The following is a 20,149-nucleotide window of genomic DNA, read 5'->3' as shown; positions in this document are numbered from 1 at the left end:
CTCCCAAGAAGCGTTTGAGTTAGTGTCGTGGCATGACAGTGGTATTCATTCACTCCTTATCAGCGAACACCGGGTCAGCCTTCGTTTCGAGGTGCTTCAACCGGTATCGGTCAACAGTTCTATCTCCTAAAACTATCCCGCGATAGTGCTTCACCCTCTGCCCATTCACCTTAAATGTCCGAGTTCTATCTCCGGACTTCAGCTCAATCGCCCCATGGGGTGAAACACCTACCACCTTAAACGGACCAGATCACCTTGACTTTAGATTTCCCTGTAGAAACTTCAACCGAGGGTTAAACAGCAAGACAGGATCACCCTTGTAGAATTCTCGCTTTAGGATTTTCTTGTCATGATATTGCTTCATCCTCTCTTTATACAGTGTTGCGCTCTCATATGCCTGGTACCGAAACTCATCCATCTCATTGAGTTGAAACAACATGAGCTTGGTCATCTCTTCCCAATCCATATTCAAATTCTTCAAAGCCCACATAGCCTTGTGTTCAAGTTCAACCGGCAAGTGACAAGCTTTTCCGAATACGAGCTTGAAGGGTGAAGTCCCAATCGAAGTCTTGAAGGCAGTCCGGTATGCCCATAGAGCATCATCGAGCTTGCGGGCCCAATCAGTCCTATTTGCATTCACCGTTTTAGCTAGAATACTCTTGATCTCGCGATTGGATACTTTAACTTGCTCACTTGTCTAAGGATGATAAGGTGTTGCCACCCTATGTTTTACGCCATATTTCTCCATCAATCCCGCGAAAGCTCTATTGCAAAAGTGGGAACCACCATCATTGATAATAGCCCTCGGGGTACCAAAATGAGTAAATATGTTCTTCTTAAGGAACCCCATGACACTCTTGGCCTCATTGTTAGGTAAAGCCACCGCTTTTACCCATTTCGACACATAGTCCACAACCACCAAGATATATTTCATTCCACTAGAACTCACAAAGGGTCCCATAAAGTCAATCCCCCAAACGTCGAACACTTCTACCTCCATTACAAAATTTATAGGCATCTTTTGCCTTCTGCCTATATTCCCTTGCCTCTGACATTGATCACATGACCGCACCAAGAGATTTGTATCATGAAAGATAGTCGGCCAGTAATAACCGCATTCAAGCACCTTAGCCGCAGTCCGGTTACAACTATGATGACCCCCAACAGGAGAGTCATGGCACACCTTTAGAATCTCCATCACTTCACTTTCGGGAACACAACGCCGAATGATGTTGTCAGCGCATGTTTGGAACAAATACGACTCGTCCCAATATATTGATGAGAATCCCGTAAGAACTTCTTCTTTTGGTAAGCTTTAATATCTTCTGGAACTATGCCTGTTACCAAATAATTAGTAATGTCAGCATAACACGGCTCCATTTCCATTGACACAGCCAACACCCTCTCTGGAAACACATCATCTATGTCTAGCTCATCAGAAGGTCTCCCAGCTTTTTCAAGCCGAGAGAGATGGTCTGCAACCTGATTCTCAGTGCCTTTGCAGTCCTTCACCTCAAAATCAAACTCTTGCAGCAATAGCACCCATCAGATCAGTCATGGCTTTGCTTCCTTCTTCGATATAAGGTATCTCAATGCTGCACGATTAGTGTATACTATGACTTTGGACCCCAATAAATAGGCCCAAAGCTTCTCAAAAGAAAAAACTATGGCAAGCAGCTCTTGCTCCGTCACTGTGTAGTTCATCTGGGCAGCATTCAGTGTTCTGCTTACATAATAGATCAGGTGCATAATTTTATTTTGTCTTTGGCCAAGCACAACACCTATCATGAACCCATTAGTGTTACACATCAGTTGAAAGGGCAAACACCAATCAGGAGCAGTAGTGAGGCGCTCCCTTAACTCATTAAACACATTTTGGCACTTGTCATCAAACACAAACTTAGCCTCTTTTTCAAAAAGCTTGCACATCGGGTTAGCAATCTTGGAGAAATCTTTGATGAAGCGCCTGTAGAACCCAGCATGTCCCAGGAAACTTCGGACACCTTTGATAGAGATAGGTGGAGAAAGTTTTGCAATCACATCTATTTTCGCTTGATCGACCTCAATTCCCTTTTCAGAGATTTTGTGACCGAGGATGATCCCTTCCTTCACCATAAAGTGGAAATTCTCCCAATTTATCTCGAGATTTGTCTCCTCACATCTTTTAAGTACTTGACCCAGATAACCAAGACAATCTTCAAACGAATCACCCACAACAGAGAAGTCATCCATAAACACTTCCAAGAAGTGCTCTACTATGTCAGAGAAGTCATCTATGAAAACTTCCAAGAAGTGATCTACCATGTCAGAGAAGATTGACATCATGCACCTCTGAAAAGTGGCTGGTGTATTACACAAACCAAAGGGCATCCGGCTGAATGCAAATGTCCCATAAGGACAAGTAAAAGTAGTCTTTTCTTGATCTTCAAAAGCAATATTAATCTGATTGTTGCCCGAATAACCATCAAGAAAGCAATAGTAGTAACGCCCCGCTAGCCGATCAAGCATTTGATCAATAAAAAGCATAGGAAAATGGTCCTTGCATGTGGAAATGTTGAGCATGCGATAGTCCATGAAAACTCTCCATCCGGTGACAGTTCTTGTTGGGATCAGCTCATTCTTTGCATTCGGCACAACTGTGATGCCGCCTTTCTTAGGAACACATTCAGCAATCAGGTAAACCACTCCCGCATCTAACCATTTGATGATTTATTTCTTGACGACCTCTTGCATATTCTCGTTCAGTCTCCTCTGATGCTCTATACTCGGCTTGCTATCCTCCTCCAACTTGATTTCATGCTCACAGATCTTAGATGTAATACCCCGAATGTCTGTTATGGTCCAACCAATAGCACGCTTATATTCCCGCAATACCTCCAAAAGCTGAAAAATTTGCTCCTCAGTCATTAGGGCTGAAACAATCACTAGAAATGCATTGTTCGGACCAATGAACTGGTGCTTCAGATGTGATGGGAGCTGCTTAAGCTCCAACTTAGGTGGCTCAATGATCGAAGGCTTTGCTCTAAGAGTTGTTCTATTTTCCAAATCAGGATTTAGTTTCTTTGGGTAGTAAGAATATGACCCCAACCCAACAAGTGAATTAACTGTATCCACATAACCCTCCATGTCCTCAGCGTCAAAGTTCGGAATAGTGTCACTCGAAAGTCCTTCCTTTTTAGGAGGATGCTGCTCTCTAGATATATCCCTCATCTGCGACTCAAGCTTCTGAATAGCTGCTGCATGGGAAACCACTGTCTCTGTCAGCCTAGATAAAGTCCTTTCAGACTTAGACTGATTTGCCAGAATATTCTCAAGCATTGATTCAACCTTCGAACTACCTTGCTCTGTTGACTGCCCTTTCAGTGATATATAACGATTGGAACTCTTGTTCCCAAAATTGTTACTGTTGTTGTAGCTCTCTTGGTTCGCACCACTATAATTATTGTTGTAGTTCCCTGAGTTGTTATAAGCACCTTGACCTTGCTGAGGTCTCCATTGATTCTGATTCTGGTAACCACCTTGGTAGTTTTGTCTTTGATAACCCCCTTGAGAGTTATTCACATAGTTAGCATCTTCAACCTGCATATGAGGCCCATCATGAAATGGACCATCTTGAGTCTGGTACATCCCTTTTGGCATAACTGTATCATCCTCACAAATATTTACCTTCTTAACCTGGGTTTCATCAAACTTCTTTGTTAGCAAGGAAATATTTTTTGCAAGATCTTCCAATCATTACTGGGTATCTATATTCTCCTTTACCATATTCTGGATCATAACACTACTATAAGGTACAACATCAGCATTGTTTGAGTGCCAAGCCTGATAGTGAGTAGTCAGTTTGTCAAGTATGTTGGTTAATCGTCGATAAGATTTGTTAATAAAACAACCATCAGCTGCATTATTAGTGACTGGCTGCGTCATTGGATGTAGCCCTCGGTAGAACTTCTCCATTAATATGTGCTCCGGAAAACTATGATTCAGACTCTTCTGCAAATACTCCTTGAATCTCTCCCAAGCTTCATAAAGTTGTTCCCTCAGTCGCTGCTTAAATTCATAGATCTTGTCACGAATTTCAGCCTTCTCGCTAGGAGGGTACCATTTCTTGAGAAAAGCAGTCACCATCTCAACCCATGTAGTAATCGAATTTCAGGGCAGCTTCTCAAACTATGTTCTTGCATCTCCAGCTAAGGAATATTTGAATAACCTTAGCCGAATAGCATCTTGTGAAACATTGTTTTAGATGTGATTAGCACACACATCCACAAAATTCTGCAAATAACCTTGAGGGTCATTCTCGGTAGAGTTCTGAAAATATCCCTCAAGCTTCAACAACTAGTATAGAGAGGAGTCAATTTTCACGCTAGCAGCTCCAACTCGAGGATGAACAATAGTAGATGCATAGTCCTCCTCCGGAACAAGATCAGCGAAAACATTCTCATCATCTGATTCATTCGCCTAATTATTCAATCGATTCCCCTGGTTACCAGCACATTGATTTTGCTGATTCTGATTCATGTTCACATGTTTTACAAAGAATAGCAAACAAGGTGTGATGGACTAAGAAAAAGACTTCAATCAAAACAAACACTATTTAGTAATTTCAAAACCGTATTCCCCGACAACGTCGCCAAAATTTGATACGTTCAAATTATACCTATTAATGGTATACGCGGACGTTGTCAAATATAGGAACCCAACAAGGTTAGGGTCGAATCCCACAGGGAATATGGTGTGAAAAGGTTACTGAAGTCGTAGGATGCTTAATTTTGGTCTAATGTCTTAATCCGATGATTTTGGTAAAAGTTGGTTTTTTATGACTAATTGCTAACTAATTGCTTTGGGTGATAATTTATGGTAAAAGAAACTAAAGTTGTGTCCCCTTTAGATGAGGTGTATGATCATGAGTATTGATCTCGATATACTTCTAATGGATTGCTATATGAATGCACTTAACACTAAGTGAATCTCTACTATTTTTCAATAAATAAAGATTATTTCTTTCTATGATTTTCCTAAATATAAGAAAGTGATATGAAGAACGGTTAATTATGCCAAGTAAATTCGTCTTATTCCTAAGTGAACCTATTAAACAAAGTTTAAAGCTTTGAGTCCTTGTTATTTATTCTTACCAACCCTAATTTGTTTCCAAATAAATTAAGGTTTATGGCTTTAATCAATGTTTGCAACCACTAACTATGAATAAAGAATGAAGAATAAATAAACTCTAATAATCCATTATGCATATATCAATCATAAGCCCAATCACAAAACACCCATCAATGGGTTCAAAACCCTAGTAAGGAAATTTAGCTACTCATAGAAAATGAAGAACAATTAGAAATAGTTGAGATCATAATGCTTACGAATTAATTGCTTGGTATTGAGGAGAAAGTAATTGCAATTGTTTGTAATCCAAAAGACTTCCAAAACTATGAGTATTTAGTGCTAAGAAGAATAAAAACTAAAATTGGATGTCTATTATACAAGAAACCTATCTTAGGTATTTATATGACCCTAACTTGTGAGAAGTGCTAAAACAAAATTGCCCGTCGGGTCCATTCTACGGGCCGTAAAACCGTTATACGGCCCGTCAAATTACTGTCCTTCAACCGTCAAACAGTCTCCTGCGTCATTCTATGCTACACTTTAACAGACCGTCAAATATTATGCGGTCAGTATAATTGTTCCACAGGATGGATCTTCGATGCACTGCTTATTGTAACCATTATACGGTCAATTTGATGCTCCACAGAATGTTTTGCGACCCGTCTAATTGCTCCGTCAAACTGCCTCTTCAGTGAACTGTTATTTTCTCCACTTTTTTTGCATTTTCACCTAATTCTCCAACTTTTTCCATCAAAACACATAATACCTAAAATCCAATAAAAAAACACGTAAAATCACAAACTTGCGTAAAAACAAGTAAAACTTATAGCCGAAAAGCATCGATTGTGGCGTAAAATCACGCCGCATCAACATTGTCCGTTGGGATTCTATATTAGTTGATGAGAATTTGACTTATGAGGAGGAGCCTATCGTGATCTTGGATAGGTAGGTTCGAAAGTTGAGGTCTAAGGAGATTACTTCTGTGAAAGTGCAATGGAAGCACGGTCCTATGGAAGAGGCTACTTGGGAGACGAAGTCTGATATACGTAGCCGATATCCCCAGTTGTTCGCTGATTCATCTATTTCCTACTTTCCTTCTTTTCTTTGCTCGAGGACGAGCAACGGTTCAATTGGTATCTGATGTAATGACCTGTTTGGTCATTATAGTTCTTTTGGCACTTTCGCCCGCTCCCGAGCACTAATTAGCTCCTTTTGACTCGAGAGGAATATTGACACACTTCCCGAGGTGTTTAGACTGGATTCGGGTAACTTTGGTGAAAATATAGGCTTAAAAGTGAAAGTGGTGGACCCGAAGTTGACTTTTTGACAAACGAACTTTTTTTAAAATTTTCTCAATTTCGAGAGGTTCGGGTAGTCATTAAGAACTTGTGTGCACATTTGGTTCAGTTCCCAATGCATTTGGATGCACTTCGGGACATTGGATGGGAAATGGAAATTAAGGCATCGGTGGTTGACTCGGTCAATGAGACCTCCGTTGGGAATTTCGAGGCCAAAGACGCATTCGTAGCATTTTTTATGTGGGATAGGGTATCTGGTATGTGAGCAGATGGCCTCGGGAGTAAGATCGTAAAATCAGATCGAAACGAAAAACTTAGGCCAAGATACTGGTGTCTGGTGTCCGCTTTGGCAGCACCAGCCTTGCAGCAGTGGCACATCTGGGGCGGTAGCCCTGTTGCTGAAGCGGTCCCAGCCATTTTGTCTTGATCGCTGAAGCGGTAAGGTGGCCGCTGGGGCGGCGCTGGCTGTCTAGTTACCGCTACAGCGGCGACGGGCAGTGACTGTTCATTTAATGAGTCTTAAATAAGTCTTTGACCCTCATTATTTCATATCTTGATATTGGGGCTTGGGAAAACTGTTCTTGGAGACAAATTGAAGGAAATCTTCAAGGTAAAACCTTGTCTAATCCTTTACTTCTCTTTAATCACAATCATCTTAGACTTCCCCCTTCCATTTTCAATCGCTTAGAAATGGAATTTGATGAAGGATTTTGGAAGATTTTTCTCTAAGAGTATACTTGATGATGTTAATGTTAAAATGTGATGAATATAAGCTTTGTAATCATATATCTTTCACTTTTAACGTTGTATTTCAGATTTGGAGGATTAGAGTTCATACCCAATTTGGGGCTCTTGAACTAAATCAATAATTAATGATGGGGTTATGATTACCTAGGGTTCAATTTGATATGTTACTCGTGAATTTCCCATTTCGCCCTTGTTGGCCCGTTTTCCCAATTTGTAGGGTTAAAATGGACCTAATTGATATTATAGCAATATTAGTAGCATTATTCATGATTTCTAATTTAGAATTAGATTGTGCTTAGACTACTTTGGTTCTGAGCTTCAAAGAAAGGGCAAGGCGATAAAGTGACTTGTTGGTGTTGCAGTTCGGCAATCCAGGTAGGTTATGGTTTACCTTTGGTGAGACTTAGTATAGTGAATCACATATTTGGATTATGATGTCAGAGACTGCATGTGAACCTTCGGGTGTGAAGTTGGGATGGACATTGTCTTAGGTTGGGCCCTGATGCGTGTTGGGACTAGCCACCCCATTATATGTGTTTGATTTTTATTTGTGTTGGCTTGATGCCATATATAGTTGGTAGATAACGAATGTCGCTTGTTGTCTTGATTCGGATAGGATTGACATACTCGTTGTTGGTATTTATACTTTGATACATTATTGGCGTATCCACTGTTGGTACTTAAGTTATTGATATATATATATATATTGGCGTACCCACTGTTGGTAATTGGGTTATTGATATATGTTGGCATACCTACTGTTGGTATTGTGTGTGACACGTTGTTGGCGTATCCTGTTGAGGTACTTGTGATACTGAGCTTGCTTGTTGATGATTGACATATGCATCGCAGAGATTCTCTCGTATTATCATGCATGGCCGATATCCGGTGATGATCCGGTATCGTTGATTGAGCGAAACTGATATTTGATAAAATCTTTTACTTGTGTGATTGTGAAAAAGGCCGATGTCTGAAGATCCATTCCGTTGTTTATATGAAACTGATACTTGATAAACTCTTTTACTTGAGTGATTGTGAGGAGGCCGATGTCCGATGTTCAATTCCGGAATCATTGATTTATGAAACTGATATTTGACAACACTTTTGAGTGATTGTGAGGAGGCCGATGTCCGATGGTTATATTCAAGCATCATTGTTGCATGGCCGATTCCGATGTTATTCCGGAATCGATTGTAGTGCATGGGCTCCGCGGGCCCCCTATAGTGATGCCGGTGAGACTCCCCTTATGAGCAATTAGCTAGAGTTCCGTCTGTCTGTTTGGAAAAGATCCCGGACTGGTGGCACTCAGAATTCGCGAGTCACACTGGGTTGTGCTGCCGAGACGTCGATATTTCCGTCCAAAGTACATGTGTACATCTCATTTGCATAGCATGGCATGGCATCACATTCATACCATTATTGCATTGCATTGCCTTATGACTTGAGTGAGATGTCGTGATGACTGTATTGTGATGGATTGTGTTGTTGATTCTGTTGTGTTGATTGTTCCAGGATTAGATATACTCAGACTTGTTATATTGGGGTTAGATACTTACATAGGTGTTGATGGATACTCGGTTACGATTATATTGTTCCATGCGTGATTGGTTTACTTGTTTATGTCACGACCCAACCCCGTAGGCCGTGACTGGTGCCCGACCTGGACACCCGTATACATGTTCTTTAGCTATATGTTCTTTTCACAACAAACTCAATATGGATCTTATAACGACCAACCATGGTCTCAGATTTGTCGCATAATTATACATATAAAAGCAAGCCGACAAGGCTGCCATCACATATCAATATCATATGCAAGCCAACAAGGCTGCCATTATAGACGAATATCATACCACAGCACATCGTATAGACACAGCTGAACAGAACCCATACACAACCCACACATATGTCCACAGACATCTAAGAGTTTCAACAGTAAATATGACGGGACAGGGCCCCGTCGTACCCTTAGTCAACATATGCATATATTTAGATTAGAAAGGATCTATACCAAATCTGGGCTCCGGAACAACGGAACTCTCCAAAATAGCAGAAAGGGAATATTAAGTTGTCGGATCACCAAAGCGAGTATCTGCACCTGCGGGCATGAAACGCAGCCCCCCGAAGAAAGGGGGTCAGTACGGAATATGTACCGATCATGTAAAGCATGAAATACAGTAAACGGGATCATAACTGAAATAAGAGGTACAAAAAATGAGTACAATAACCAGAATACCAAGTACTTGCTTTTGAAATATAACTCATGCACATCTATATCATATGTCAAATCTGGCCCCATTATGGGACTCGGTGAACATGGTCGCCACCCCGTCTCTGGCGCCATAACACAGCATACTCCAGAATATAATATAACTCCGTAACACAGCATAACTCCATAACACAGCATAACTCCGTAACACAGCATAACATCATAACACAGCATATATATATATATATATATATATATATATATATATATATATATATATATATATATATATTGTACCCGGCCCTTTAATGAGGGACTCGACGAACAATGCAGTGGAAGTGTGCACGATAACATACCCGGCCCGAGACTCGGTGAAAGATATATTGAGGTATGCACGAGCAGAGTAGTGAGAAACTATATGCAAGTCAAAATGGAACCATCGTTCACAATTTCAAATAATAGTCATACCATATACCTTTCGGATGTCCCTGTGGATCATATCAAAATGGAACTTTGAAATCATGTGTACATATCAATATATATAAAACAAAACATAAGTTATGGGAATCAAGATCAATATCCATCCTAGTGGCTCTAAGAATAGGAATTTCCTTTGGAATCGTATATATATCGGATATTCATTTCACAACGATCATGCCAAAAAGAAAGAAGGGTTAGCTTCACATACCTTTAGCGCTTATTCGTCACACAATACGTATACGCTGCCCAATAATACTTCAACCTATATTAAGATGCCAACAACTACGTTTAAGTTACGGGGAGATTCAAAACGTATTCTAACGTTAGTAACTCCTTTCTAGATGTTTAGACGACGTTTTCTCTTGTATCCAAACCAACCACATACAACCAATCCAACATCAATAATTATGTGTTCAATACCAATCCGGACAGCCCACACAATATCCCAGACAGCCCACATTCACAACATGCAATAACGATTCACATACGGCTACTACATTCTCAAGTTACTTCTAATAGTTCGTAGCCTTAACGTTTGCATGTAACAACTTATAACAGCCTATCCAACACAATGCATAATCTTAATTATCATTAATCTCACAAGCTCAATAAGAATAACAACAACATGTCAAAACAGTCCGCACATTACAACACCCAATAATAGTCTACATGCGATTATGACACGTCCAATTTATTCTTGTTAGTCTATAGTCATAACATTTCGTCGAAACGATTCTATAACATCCCAAACACTATGACAACATGATGTATATTCTTAACTATAATTAGTTTTTCCAAATTAGCCAAAACAACACGTCCAAAACAGTCCCTAACCAACAACATGTCCAAAACAGTCCCTAACCGACAACATAAAAATGTTCGGAATTCTTGCAAACGTTTACGAACATACTAAGCAAACCACATATGATTCTTACACATTATGTCATGTCTTCTTTTCATATAATTTCAGTAAGTTATGACCAGCTATCCACACGACAAGTACAACATCAATTCATACGCAACTAAGCTACATCGTCATCTCTATAATCCTTACAACAACTCACAAACGACTTTGGTTTCAACTCCAACCATTAAACACCTTCATTTCCATCATAAAATTCATGACAATAACAATCAAAATATCAAGTAAAATCAGTTCACTAACTTCTTACAAAAACAGTCCATACACGGTTTCAACATGCTTCAACATCACTCACATAAAATCATAGATTCAATTATTTTCATACTAACACAACTTCACTTTTAACCTTCCAATTCTTTTCATTCCTTTTTACCATGAGATCTATGATAGTAACAACCATATTATTTAAAGAAAATTAGTTCATTAATTCCACCAAAACAGTCCCCTCGGCAACATAGTCATTCCAACACCAACATTCATGATTTTATGCATGTGATTCATGTTCATCAAGTTACAACCATACTTCAACATCAACACCTATAACCTCATGGTTACTATCATGTTACTACATAAACACACCTTATTTCATGCATACAACTTATATTTACACATCTACATCACCCTTAATACATGAAAAAGAAAGTTAGATCTTACCTTGACAACTTGACTTCTCAACTTGGCTAGAGTTTGTGAATTGAAATGAAAAATGGTTCTTGTTTCTCCAATGACTATATTCACGTTTATATGGACCTTCTAAAGGGTTGAAACACCTTGGAAAATAATTTTTGGATCAAGACTCAAGAGCTCAAAAATCAGCCATTGTGGCCGAGAGCTTTCTCTTTCTAGGTTTAGGTTTTCTTTCTTTGTGTTGTGTAGTGTAGTTGAAATGAATGTATTTGCTGATCTCCTTAGTCCTTATTTGGTTAAACTAAGATGCCTACAAGGTTGCCACATGCTCCACTCATGACATTGAGCCACTCAAATAAACTTTACACTAAAATTCTAATTCTTTCCCTTCAACTTTCGGCTAGCCTCTTGGCCGAGCCCCCCCCCCCCCCCCCCCTGTCTCTCCTTTCTTCTTTCTTTTCAATTGTTTACAAGACAATTGCATGTGTGGTGGATGATTCATACACTACCCTTTGTCCATTGCAATCATACAAGATGAATGGTCAATATTTAAATATGAAATGATTCCTCCAACATGTTATGTCTTCATAAAATAATGCATGCCTTCATTATTCAATTGCATACTTCAACTTTTCTCCTCCAATTTTCAGCCATCTTGGTCGAGTATCACATGTATATTTCTTCCAATTTTATTGTCCACAATATAATGAAAGTGTAGTGGATGAATCAACATTAAATGCATATGTGTATGTCTTCCATAATAGCCTTGTTTTAGATGACTTTGAGTCATCTTTTGTGTATTGCACGTTGGTGTTCCTTCTTGGTTCATGGTTGTCACAAAATTTTAATTAACACCATAATTAAGTAGTTCCTAATCTCCAATAACCTTTTTATACTAAGTAAAATTTATAACCGATTAGTTCTAATTTAGAAATTAAAAATCCGAGGTTTCTATCTCACGTCGATTCCTTCGCGAATAACTCGACGTATAAAATACGGGGTCTAACAATTTATCTACATTATTTTATGAATTGTGTTAACTATACTTAGTCAGCCTATGATGCCTACCAGTACTGTTGTTTGTACTGACCTGCACTTGCTGCATTCTTTTATAGATGCAGAGTATCAGGCCGGGTCTACTTCTCTGACTCATGGCTGATTGACTCCTCAGCTTCTAGTTGAGTTTTCCAGGGTGAGCATGGTGTCCGCTAACCTCGAAGACTCTTCTATAGCTTATGTCTTACTTTTCTTTTAAGACATGATCTGAATAACTCTGGTCTGAATAATAATACATAAAATGTCTTAAATCATGTCTTGAAAGAAAAGTAAGACATACGCAATAATCATCAAACGAAGAAAAAAAACTCAAAGAGTTGTTTGGTTTTCATTAGGACCTGATACTATCAGCCACACGTCACGGAAGTGGATCCGACCTGATACTCTGCATTCATAAAAGAATGCAGCAAGTGCAGGTCAGTACAAGACAACAGTACTGGTAGGCATCATCGGGCAACTAAGCATAGCTAACACAACTCAGATAATAAAGCAGATAAATCAACTAGTATAAGCCAAATGTAATCATTCCAAGTACTCGTCATTGCCTAAGTAAGCATCTAATCCCAATTGTGCCAAGTCGGAATATATCAAGTCCAATCCAACATCACAAGTATATTACAAAACATCTCAAAATCATGCCATAATGCAATGCAATGCAATGCTATGCAAATTCGTTGTACACATGTACTCCAGATGGAAATTTTGACGTCTCGGTAGCACAACCCAGTGCGACTCGCGAAGTCTAAGTGCCACCCGTCCCGAATTTCATCCAGCAGATAGACGGGACCCCAGATCTTTGCCCATAGGGGGTTCTCACCGGCACTACTCTAGGGGACCCGCAGAGTCCATGACCATCCACGATTCCGGAATGAACATCGGATATGTGACTCACGTCACTCAAGTAAAATTGCGTTTTCATCAAATATTAATTCACTCAATCCACGATTCCGGGACAAACATCGGACATCGGACTGTCACGTCACTCAAGTAAAAATTGAGCCTAGCTCATCACAGTGTTTCATTAAGGATCATCAAGGTATCAACAGTGTATCATGAATGGATGAGAATGCGTGCAATGCATGTATCAACATCAATAATCTGATATATATCACAAGTACCAACACGGGTACACCAACAATATAATCAATGTCACAAGTACCAACATAGGTACGCCAATAACATATCAAAGTCACAAGTACCAACATGGGTATGCCAATAATATAATCGAATAATAACTACCAACAGTGGATACGCCAAATATATCATAATCAAGAGGATAACAAAGAATCCAATATTTACCAACGACTCGTGGCATCAAGTGTCACGACCCAACCTAGGGCCATGACGAGTGATCGAGCTTAACCTGCCCGATAACCCAACTTATGTTACCTGTACTCAAACATAGCATTCAATAAGGTTTATTTAACTAAGTTTGAAAGTTGTAAATAGATTACCAAAATCGACCTGTAACTCAAAACACCCCAAAACACATTTATATATATACGTAACGTATCACAATGCAAGCCAACGAGGCTGTCGATACTTCTGTACAACAAAACAATGGTCAGCAAGACCAAACAGTATCCATGACACCCACGCTGTTCGCAGACTACAAGAAGAGTATGACCGTGCATAAGTGACGGGACAGGGCCCCGTCGTGCCCATAATGTATACACACAAAATTATACCAAAACAGGATCAGTCTCCGAAGCAAGTGGAGCTGTCTGACTCTCAAAGCTGACTCCTCCTAGGTGGCTGGATGGTCGAGCCGCGTCCCTGAACCTGCGGGCATGAAACGCAGCCCCCCGAAGAAAGGGGGTCAGTACGGAATATGTACTGAATATGTAAAGCATTACTGAATCATACACAAGGAAAAGTGTAACAGTAAACAAGTTGAGAAAGCAACCCGGGAGTAACCTGGAACAACCTTTTGAACCATGCCATATGGTACCTTACACAAATTCTAGCATACACAATATAAATATAGCATACACAAATTCTAGAATACACAATATAAATATAGTATCACAATAGTCCCTTCGGACAGCCGCTTCCGGCTAATAACACAATAGTCCCTTCGGACAGCCGCTTCCGGCTAACAACACAATAGTCCCTTCGGACAGCCGCTTCCGGCTAACAACACAATAGTCCCTTCGGACAGCCGCTTCCGGCTAACTAAACAATAGTCCTTTCGGGCAGCTGCTTCCGGCTAATAACACAATAGTCCCTTCGGACAGCCGCTTCCGGCTAACAAAACAATAGTCTCTTCGGACAGCCGCTTCCGGCATAATAATGATGGCCCCTTCGGGCAGTCGCTTCCGGCTTAATAATGATGGCCCCTTCGGGCAGCCGCTTCCGGCTTAATATCACAATCATGTCAACACAAATTTAATCCACAAATATCAATACAAAGAGATGATGCTATGGAATGTAAACATAAATCGTAAATGAAATGAAATAGAAAAATCTCGCACCCCCTTCGGAGTGGTTTTGAAAATCAACTTTATGTTTCTTTTAGTATAAAACTAATTTCCTCGAAGTCATTAGTAAAACCATATACACAACTCAACTGGCACCTTATGGGTGTTCCTTTCGGAACAGAATAGGAGCTTATATATATGTCGACTATTATCCATCGTATAGGAAACTGAAGAGGGGAGCTCAATCACATAAGAGTTCTAACATCAAGAAGTGAATAAGAATCATGAGTCACACCCAAAGCTTGTGAATAGAATTAACCCAAGGTTCATATCATTCATCGCTTAGACCGAAGACATGCCAAAAGAGAGAAGGGACAACTTTACATACCTGTTAGCGACTATTCGTGAATCCTTTTGCCTCATCACTCTTTTAGCCTATTTAATATAAGAGTAACGTTATCGTTAGTAACTATATTTCCTAATTCACAAATCTATCGCCCATTTCTTATAGAACCTATATTTTAGCTTATATATTCTCGCTTAGGGTTTTCTATTAGCTAAAGACTTTAACGAAAATCGGGCAGCACATCCCCTATATATTCGCCTATCCCGAATTTCCAATTGCTCCCCTGTTGACACAGAAATACCAACAACAACATATGGACATAATCATATTTTTAATTCCTTCAATTCCATAAGGATAACAACATGTTCATATCAACACAACTTCAACCTTAACTTTCTAATTCTTTTCATTCCTTCACCATATAATCCATGACAACAACAACAACAACTATAATGCAACTTAAAATTACTTTACCATGTCTAATTAAATCAGCCCCCTACACGGCTAAATTTACATTTTAACATCAACATCTACAACTTCTCACATTCATCACAATTTACCAATTTATACAAGTTTAATCACCTCCAAAACGTGCTAAAAAAAGATTAAATCATACCTTGACAAACTTGGCTCCTTAATATTGCTAATCACTTGAATATTTACAACACCTTGAGACATTAATTTCTCTTCATCACCTTCTCAATACTCGGCTAAAGCAGCCATGGCCGAGAGTTTTTTTTTTGTTCCTTCAATTCAAAATTTGTGTTCTTGTTTTCAGTTCAATTACAAAGTGAAACGATGATTCATTTGGGTGATATACATATGTGATCCTCCTAGGCCCTACACGTGCCCCCCCCCCCCCCCTTATGTGTCACTTGTTTTTTTTTTAATAATTCGGGTGGGGCCCACTCCATTAATTAACTTTAATTAATTTTAATTAATTACTAATTCCCACTTAATAATCTAATCACAATTAATTAATTCCTAATCTCCAATAATAATATTTTTTACACTAAATACAATTTATAAACAATTTATGTTCTAATTTAGAAATTAAAAATTAAGGGTTTCTATTCCGTGTCCGAGAATGATCCCGTCTTTTAACTTGAGTCGATTCTCTTGCGAATAACTTGACGTATAAAAATACGGGGTATAACATCAAGCCTGCATAATAAAACAATCAAATTGCAACATAACGGGGTGGCTAGCCCTAAGCACACAACAAGGCCCAACCTAAGGCAATATCCAACCCAACTTCATACCCGAAGGTTCACATGCTATCTCTAACAATATAATCTAAATGATGTGCTTCGCTATACGAAGTCTCACCAAAGGTAAGTCACAACCTACCTGGATGGCCGAACCCCAACACTAACAACTCACTCTTTTGCCTTGCCTTTTCGCTAAACCTCAGAACCAAAGTAGTCTAAACATAATCGAATTCTAAATTAGAAATTATAAAGAATGATGCTAATATTGCTACTATACAAATTAGGTCAATTCTAGCCCTATAAATTGGGGAAACGGGCCCACAAGGGCAAAACGGGGAAATTCGAAAGCAAACTATCAAATTAAGCACTAGGTGATGATAACCCAACCACTAATTGCTGATTTAACTCAAAGATTAGTCTAATTTTTTATTTCAAGCAAAACCACTAATTTGGGTATAAAACCTAGCTCTTTGATTTCGAAATTCAGCACTAGAAATGGAAGATATATGATTAACAAGATTAGATTCATCAAAAGCTAACCTAAACATCATCAATTTCCTCATTAATGAGCCTAAGGAAAAGTTCATCAAAACCCTCTTTCAACTTCCATCACTTAAGGGTTATTAAAAGGAGGGGGAAATCTAAGATGATAATGATTAAAGGAAGAGTAAAGGAACAAGTAAGATTTACCTCAAAGAATATCTCCAAGAGGTGTTCCCCAAGGCTCTAATTCTAAAATGAGAAATAATGAGGGTCTAAGTGTTTTTAACACTTTATTAATTTTACAAACTGCCCGTCACCGACTTTAGCGGCATTGGGACCACCCCAGCAGCGTCGCTTCAGCGGTTACACGACCGTTTTAGCAATCAAGGCAAAAGGCCTTAGACCGCTCCAACGGCAGGGCTACCGCTCCAGTGGTGTCGCTGCCGCAGTGCTGGTGTAGCCAAAGCAGGCACCAGACACTAGAAAATCTCCCAAGCATCACAATTTGATCGGATTTTTTGACTAATTCCCGAGGCCATCTGCTCACATGCCACACATAGACAAACATAAAAATGCACTACGAACGCGTCCGTAGCCTCAAAATTTCCATCGGAGGTCTCGTTGACCGAGTCAACCCCCGATGCCTTAATTCCAATTTCCCAACCTAAGTCCCAAAATGCATCCGAGTGCATTGTGAACTAAACCAAATACACTCACAAGTTCTAAACAACCATCCGGACCCCTCAGCATCGACGAAATTTCGAAAAAGGTCCATTTACCCAAAAGTCAACTTTGGGTCGACTATTTTTCACTTTAAGGCCATATTTAACAAAAGTTGCCCGAATCCGATCAAGACACCTTGAGAAGCGTGCCAAAGTTCTCCTTGTTCGAAATGAGCTGATCAATGCTCGAAAAAGGGCCACAATGCTTGTCATTACATCAGATACCAATTGAACCGTCGCTCTTCCTCGAGCGAAGAAAAGAAAGAAAGCGGGGAAATACCTGAATCAGTAAACAACTGAGGATATCAGCTATGCATGTCGGACTCAGTCTCCCAAGTTGCCTCCTCAACAGGACGGTGCTTCCATTGCACCTTAACGAAAGAAATCTCCTTTGACCTCAACTTTCGAACCTGGCTATCCAATATCGCGATAGGCTCCTCCTCGTAAGTCAAATTCTCATCAAGAAATATACAATCCCAACGGACAATATAGGTACCGTCTGCATGGTACTTCTTCAGCATTGAAACATGAAAAACTGGATGAACTCCTGCCAAGCCTGGTGGCTATGCCAACTCATAAGCTACATCACCGATACAGTCCACAATCTCAAAATGACTAATATACTTGGGGCTTAACTTGCCCCTCTTACCAAACCTCATTACACCCTTCATGGGTGAAACCTTCAACATAACCTGGTCACCAATAGCAAACTTCAAATCCCGGACCTTTCGATCAGCATACATCTTTTGCCAACTCTGAGCTGCCAAAGCTTGGCCTGAATAACTCACTCAACAAATCTGTACTCCAAGTCTAAGCCTCGAACCTATCAAACTAACCGATCGAAGATCTATATTCCTACCATACAAAGCCTCAAAAGGCGCCATACCAATACTCGAATGATAGCTATTATTGTACGCAAACTCTACCAAAGGCAAGTGTTGGTCCCAATGACAACCAAAATCAATAACACACGCTCTCAACATGCCCTCGAGCACCTGAATTGTTCGCTCGGACTGGCCATCGGTCTGGGGATGAAAAGTGGTACTAAGATCTAATCGGGTACCCAACTCCTCATCAAACGTCCTCCAAAAACGGGAAGTAAAAACAGTACCCCGATCAGATACAACAGAAATAGGGACCCCATGCAATCTCACAATATCCCAAATATATATCTTGGCTAACTTCTCTGCGGTATAGGAAACCTGAACTGGAACGAAGTGAGCGGACTTAGTCAATCGATCCACTATCATCCAAATAGAATCAAACTTGCCAAGGGTCTTCGGAAGACCCGTGACAAAATCCATGACAATCCTCTCCCACTTCCACTCGAGAATGGGCATCCTCTGAAGCACCCCAACGGGTCGCTAGTGCTCGTACTTTACCTGCTGACAATTCCCAGACCTAGCCACAAAATCAACTATATCTCTCCTCATCCGATGCCACCAATAGTGCTGTCTCAAATCGCGATACATCTTAGTTATCCCCGGATAAATGGAATAGCGAGAGCTATGAGCCTCAGACAAGATCAACTGAACCAAATCACCAACACGAGGAACGCACACACGTCCTCTTATCCTCAGAATGCCCTCAGAATCAATCACGGCCTCCTTAGCCTCACCTCTCAAAACTCTATCTCGAATCTTGCTCAACCGAGGATCTTCAAACTGATGAGTTCTGATCTGATCCAATAAAGACGATCTCCCCTCTATACAAGCCAAAATCCTGCCCGGAGCTGAAATATCAAGACGAACAAAACTGTTGGCCAGAGTCTAAACCTCTATGGCCAACGGACGCTAAAAATAATCAATCAAGCTAAACTCTCAATACTCACTGCCTTGCGACTCAAGGCATCAGCCACCACATCGGGTTTTTCAAGATGATACAGAATAGAGATATCATAGTCCTTCAGGAGCACCATCCATCGGCGCTGCCTGGAATTAAGATCTCTTTAGGTAAACACATGCTGAAGACCACGGTGATCAGTGAAAAACTCACAATGATCACCGTACAGATAATGCCTCCAAATCTTCAAAGCGAAGACCATGGCCAACAACTTCAAATCATGGGTAGGGTAATTCTTCTCATGAACCTTCAACTGACGGGAAGCATAAGTTATCACTCTACCCTCCTGCATCAACGTAGCACCCAAACCCTGACGTGAGGCATCACAATAGACACCGAAGACCTTACCCTCCACGGGTAATGCTAAGATCGGGGCTGTAGTCAAAAGAAGCTTGAGCTTTTGAAAGCTCTCCTCACAAACATCTGTCCGAATAGTGACCTTGTTCAATTGGCGATAATCAATACACATCCTCATGATTCCATCTTTCTTCTTCATGAATAACACAGGGGCACCAAAAAGGGAGACGTTCGGTCTAATGAACCGGCTTGCTCAACAAATCATGGAGCTGCTCCTTAAGCTCCCTCAACTCAGCAAGTGCTATCCGATATGGTGGAATAGAATTAGGACGAGTACCCGGATCCACGCCAATAGAGAAATTAATGTCGCGATCAGATGG

At 40.1% G+C, this 20,149-nt stretch overlaps 1 non-coding gene across 1 annotated transcript; it reads left to right on the top strand.

Annotated features, from left to right (window-relative positions):
• The first annotated feature begins 3,970 nt into the window (after nt 1-3,970).
• Nucleotides 3,971-4,077, top strand: LOC132638992 (small nucleolar RNA R71). The gene has a single exon (XR_009582042.1). It is a non-coding gene; the product is annotated as a small nucleolar RNA R71 (small nucleolar RNA).
• The last annotated feature ends 16,072 nt before the right edge of the window (nt 4,078-20,149 follow it).

This window comes from Lycium barbarum, chromosome 4, assembly GCF_019175385.1.
Source record: "Lycium barbarum isolate Lr01 chromosome 4, ASM1917538v2, whole genome shotgun sequence".
In the NCBI taxonomy this organism is placed as follows: Eukaryota; Viridiplantae; Streptophyta; class Magnoliopsida; order Solanales; family Solanaceae; genus Lycium; species Lycium barbarum.
This window is presented reverse-complemented; position numbering and strand designations above follow the sequence as displayed.